Below are 5936 nucleotides of genomic sequence, written 5' to 3' on the forward strand. Positions count from 1 at the left end.
AATCGTTGTGCCAAACAATTTCCCCGTCATACTCTGGCCAATATGCCTCCAATGCTACCACCGGAAAGGGATTGTCGTATACATTTAGCAATGTTGCAACTTTGTAGATGGGAGACACTAGCGACAATGCATCGAAGTGGGTGTGTGAACACGCTGCAATGACATGGGAACAAGGCATACGATAGGCCTAAAATTGACCACAGTCGCACCAACAGTCTGGTATTAGGACCCTATACTCTTGTCTAGGCAGCCCCTGGTTGTGGTCAATTGTTTCCTTGACACTAAAAGTGTGGCCATGGCGGTCGAATTCCGTAACCCGATGGCTGCTGGCTTTGGCAGATTCTTGCCTCATAAACTTCATGCAGGCATCACTATACACTTGACTCATCTGTAACACTGCATTCCAGCGCTTGCCTCTTGTTACGAACAACGTTGTCATCCGAAAATAGGCCGCGTTCACCAAAGCGGTTACCGGGAGGTTACGTATGCCCTTAAAGACGTCGTTCATTGATTCCACAAGATTTGTTGTCATGTGGCCCCACCTCACCCCATCGTCGTATGACCTAGTCCACTTTGCTCTGTCAATATCATCGATCCACCTCCCTGCATCAGAATTTGCCAACACTATTTCCCGGCGGTAGTATTGGAATCCAAGTTGGTTTAATGCATACCCCGCGTTTATCAAATTTTGCTTCAAGAATTTATCTTTGAACTCCCGTACAAAATTTTGAGCAATATGCCTGATGCAGTAGACATGCGTAGACGGGGGGTCATGCCAACCATTTGCTGGATTATTGTATGCACTGTCTATAGAAGCGTGCCTGTTAGAAATCACACAGATGCCAGCTTGTGGAGTCACGTGCGTTCGGAGATTCTTAAGAAAGAAACTCCAAGCAGCAGTCGTTTCTCCTTCTACCAATGCAAAGGCTACTGGGAAAATATTAGAATTTCCATCTTGTGCGACCGCCATCAGTAACGATCCTTTGTATTTCCCATACAGCCAAGTTCCATCGACTTGAATAAGCGGCTTGCAGAATGTGAAACCGATGATGCAGGGACGGAATGCCCAGAAAAGTCTATGGAATATTCCATTACCTTCTAGACGAGTTCCGTCAGGGGATTTTGCCGGCAAGGTCTCCATTATAGAGACCGTCCCAGGTGAATACAAATGTAGTGCAGCTAGGTAGCACGGAAGTTGTTTGTATGATTCCTCCCAATTACCGTATACCAGTTCAATTGCCTTGGTTTTAGCTAACCAAGCCTTTCTGTACGACGGTGTATATTTGAAAACAGCAACACAATGGGAGATAATAGTTTTGACCTTGAGTGACGGGTCAGCTTCAACAAGAGGTATTATGGAATGGCAGATCATATCATGGCTAAGTTTGCGATGATCATGTGCCATGTTTGTGTTGACGCAAGTGTGAGCTTGAGAAATGGACCCTATCACCCACGAATTATTTTTCTTCTTGTACGATGCCATCAACCTATACCCACACTCCGGGTTTTTGCATAAAATAACGTATCTTTCAGGGTTTGATTTGTTAACATCGTAGTCAACACAGTTTTTTCAAGTGCCAGTTTTTTATTGCTAACAGACACTCTTCCTTGGTCCAAAATTGGTCACCCTTCTTTAACTCCTCATCAGACCTCATATATGGGTTGTAGAACATATCTGACGAGGGCTCATCCTCGCCCAAGTTAAGGGTTGTGAAGTGCGCAGGCGGTGAGTAGCGTTGCGCTATAGGTATTTGTACTTGGTCTTCGTCTTCGTCTTCGTATTCGGAATCACGGTTCACCAAGTCATCAACCACGTCTTCTGCATCATCAACCATATCGTCTTCAACGGGGTGTTCAACATCTTGTTCGTCATCAACCACAGGATCAATAACCTGTGACTGAATATTCTGAGTTGGTTGAAATTGTTCCAAGATAATGTACAACACTATATAATCGTAACCAGAATACTCATGGTTACGAAACATGTATTGTGCCTCCATGTCATTTTGAATCAATGACTTATAAAACCTGACTGAGTTATTTTCAGAAAAAAAAGGTTGTTGATAAAAAATTTGGGACACAGGTTGTCTAAGTTTGGACTCAATCTTTTTTTTTCAGATAAGAGAAGTCAGCTCCTCTATTTAGACAAAAACTAGTGCAATCGGTGTTTCTAAATAGGAAGCCAGACATATCACATTCATAAGTCTCACCATTCACGTGAGCTTTGATTTTGTATTGTGATGAAGATGTCATGATATGTGAAGATATGTGTGAAATATGTGAAGATATTGTGAAGATTTTGTGAATACCTGTGTGAATACTTATACTCACGCATGCCTACATATAGGGATTCAATTGTGATGCATGCGTTAGACGTGTCACATTTTTGCATGCAACACATCCACCAAGTCTTCCCCTAGACAAGACAAGTGCAACCTAACCTGTACCAATGCATGCTAACCTATCCACCTAGCCTGCAAGATTCTCACGCATGCCTGTCCATCAAAGTCATAAACACCTAGCCTGCAAGATTCTCACGCATGCCTAGATACAGGGATTCAATTGTGATGCATGCGTTAGACGTGTCACATTTTTGCATGCAACACATCCACCATGCCTTCCCCTAGACAAGACAAGTGCAACCTAACATATACCAATGCATGTTAACCTATCCACCTAGCCTGCAAGATTCTCACGCATGCCTATCCATCAAAGTCATATCCACCTAGCCTGCAAGATTCTCACGCATGCCTAGATACACGGATTCAATTGTGTTGCATGCATTAGATGTGTCACATTTTTGCATGCAACACATCCACCATGCCCTCCCCTAGACAAGACAAGTGCAACCTAACTTGTACCAATGCATGCTAACCTATCCACCTAGCCTACAAGATTCTCACGCATGCCTATCCATCAAAGTCATATCCACCTAGCCTATAAGATTCTCACGCATGCCTAGATACAAGATTCAATTGTGATGCATGCGTTAGACGTGTCACATTTTTGCATGCAACACATCCACCATGCCTTCCCCTTGACAAGACAAGTGCAACCTAACCTGTACCAATGCATGCTAACCTATCCACCTAACCTGCAAGATCCTCACGCATGCCTATCCATCAAAGTCATATCCACCTAGCCTGCAAGATTCTCACGCATGCCTAGATACACTGATTCAATTGTGATGCATGCGTTAGACGTGTCACATTTTTGCATGCAACACATCCACCACGCCTTCCCCTTGACAAGAAAAGTGCAACCTAACCTGTACCAATGCATGCTAACCTATCCACCTAGCCTGCAAGATTCTCACGCATGCCTATCCACCAAAGTCATATCCACCTAGCCTGCAAGATTCTCACGCATGCCTAGATTACATATTCAATTGTGATCCAACTCCACCTAGCCTTCAAGATTCTCAGACAAGACAAGACTTCAATGTATTCGCCACCTAGAGTGGCGAGTTCATGTCTTATCCTGACCTACTGATGCATGCAGTAGACGTGTCAAAATTATTACATGCATGCAGCTCCACCTAGCCTGCAAGATTCTCAGACAAGACAAGACTTCAATGTATTCGCCACCTAGAGTGGTGAGTTCATGTCTTATCCTGACCTACTGATGCATGCAGTAGACGTGTCAAAATTATTACATGCATGCAGCTCCACCTAGCCTGCAAGATTCTCAGACAAGACAAGACTTCAACGTATTCGCCACCTAGAGTGGCGAGTTCATGTCTTATCCTGACCTACTGATGCATGCAGTAGACGTGTCAAAATTATTACATGCATGCAGCTCCACCTAGCCTGCAAGATTCTCAGACAAGACAAGACTTCAATGTATTCACCACCTAGAGTGGCGAGTTCATGTCTTATCCTGACCTACTGATGCATGCAGTAGACGTGTCTTATGTGAAGACATGCATGCAGCTCAACCTAGCCTGCAAGATTCTCACCCAACTTTGCATGCGTTAGACGTGTCAAATTTTTGCATGCGTTACACGTGTCCAATTTTTTACATATTCATACTATTTGAATACGGTTATAAATAGCAGGTCATTCTTGAAAGTTTTCATCATCCACTAACACTTTTTTTCAGAGAACACCGGCGAAACGTTTCATCAACAAACCTACGTTCTACATTGCAATCATGTCTCTTCTTACCATGGGCCAAGAACACAGAGGCACTAGGGCGAACATTGCCTCATTCGTAAGTTTTTCTTGAACATTGCCTCTTTCGTATGTTTATAATTTATTTTTTAAAACTCCAAACTAATGATTGTTTATATTGTTTGTTTTTAAAGGATCCCAAGAAATTTCGTCAACGTTCACACCCTATGGCTTATCCAGACCCATGGTGCGTACCTTACATAGAGCGTGTGGGGTTCGGTCATGTTATGCATGTGGTAAATGCCACAATTGATGTGAAATTTATTCTTGCTTTGTGTGAACGTTGGAGACCAGAGACACACACTTTTCACCTACCAAGTGGTAAATGTACCGTCACACTAGAGGACGTGTACATGCTTTTGGGTCTTCGAATAGATGGTAAGCCTGTGACTGGAAATGTTCAACAGCCCAACGAACTATGTGTTCAAATGTTGGGCGTAGATCTAGTCGAGGGTGAGGGATCTGCGAAAGCAAGGGGCCAGGGTATTAAACTATCGAGCCTCCAATTCTACCACGATGCTATAATTTTGACTGAGGATTCGTCCGAACAACAAAAAATAATAAAAACAAGGTTTTACATTATGTTATTATTTGGGAACTTGCTATTTCCCGAAGGCACGGGAAATAGCATAAACTTTATGTACTTGAGTTTGCTCGAGGACATAGATATAATAAGCACATGTAGTTGGGGTTCTGCTGTATTGGCTTTCCTATATAGCTCTTTGTGTAAAAATGCACAAAATGACCACTGTACATTTTCTGGATGTGCTTTTTTGCTCCAAACATGGGGGTGGTGGAGATTGTCGAGGCTAGCCCCCGAAAATCCTAACGACTACTCCTTCCCCTACGCAACTAGGTAAATTTATGATGTTATTTCATTTTGTATATTTATTCTATAAATATTTGTAAATAATATTATTTATCTTTTTTTGTTTAGGTTCATTGCAACTGGACTAGATTACAGTCTTACCCCGAAAAATAAAATAATATTTTATCGTCAACTCTTGGATCGTCTCCGAGCACAAGATGTATTACCACTAAATCATTCATCTTCTAACTAATTTATTAATATCAAGCATTCTCAATAAATAACATATTTATTTTTTTCTTTGCAGTTTATTTGGAGACCACATTTGGGATTGGAACATCAACCCAACCCCGAAGATGCAACTGTTTGGACAGCAAAAACGGCTATCATGCGGTTCACCACTGTGGAGATGCACCAAAGTGACCGTATCAAACTGCAATTCGGAATGCATCAAGAAATCCCAGGCCCCCCAATGTCTTTGGAACCTTGGCATCTTAAAAAAGTCAGCCACCAGTGGTATGTCCAAAATTGGAAGGCATTTGCAAAGGAGTTCCGTAAAATGTGGAAAGAGTGTGCCCACTATGTTCTACAATTTCCGGTGGCGCCCAACGAAATGAAGCCGACAAGGGAATATGTGGATTGGTATAGAGCAAATACAAATCCAGAAATGATTGTGTCTGACCCGTTCTATTTGGACGATCCCCGAATGCAACAACCATATTTCCAACAACAACAACCACCACAATATTCCCAACAACAACAACCACCACAATATTACCAACAACAACAACCACCACCATATTACCAACAACAACCACCACCACCGTATTACCAACAACAACCACCACCACCGTATTACCAACAACAACAACCACCACCGTATTACCAACAACAACCACCACAACACATGTCCACCCCCCAACCAAATCAACACTACATACCACAAACTCAACCCC

Source organism: Lathyrus oleraceus, chromosome 7 (assembly GCF_024323335.1).
Source record: "Lathyrus oleraceus cultivar Zhongwan6 chromosome 7, CAAS_Psat_ZW6_1.0, whole genome shotgun sequence".
NCBI classification, from domain to species: domain Eukaryota; kingdom Viridiplantae; phylum Streptophyta; class Magnoliopsida; order Fabales; family Fabaceae; genus Lathyrus; species Lathyrus oleraceus.